Genomic DNA, 503 nt, shown 5'->3' on the forward strand with positions numbered 1-503 from the left:
ATTGCTTGAGGTCAGGAGTTTGAGACTATCCTGAGCAAGAGTGAGACCCCGTCTCTATAGAAAAATTAGCTGGGTGTGGTGGTGCACACCTGTAGTCCCAGCTGCTCGGGAGGCTGAGGCAGGAGGATGCTTGAGCACAGGAGTTTAAAGGCTGTAGATGATGCTACTACACTCTAGCCTGGGCAACAGAGTGAGACCCTGTCTCAAAAAAACAAAACAAAACAAAAAATATTCTCAAACTTAAAATGAAGAATCTTTAATAAGCCATGAACTATGAGCTCTGTAGCTAGATTTCGTTTTAGAAGATGTATATGGGGAAGAAAATAAGTAGCCGGTAGGGTCAATATTAATATGGAAAACAGTAGATTACTGGTAAGTATCATTTGAGCCTTTGGCTACTGCAGTATAATCTTCAATGGTGACTAGGTTTGTTTACTTCTTTTTCCTTTCCTTCAGTGTTAGTTGCAGAATCCTATCTTACTATGGTTAAATTTCAATAAATA

Source organism: Propithecus coquereli, unplaced genomic scaffold, assembly GCF_000956105.1.
Source record: "Propithecus coquereli isolate 6110/MARCELLA unplaced genomic scaffold, Pcoq_1.0 Scaffold76, whole genome shotgun sequence".
Taxonomy (NCBI): Eukaryota; Metazoa; Chordata; class Mammalia; order Primates; family Indriidae; genus Propithecus; species Propithecus coquereli.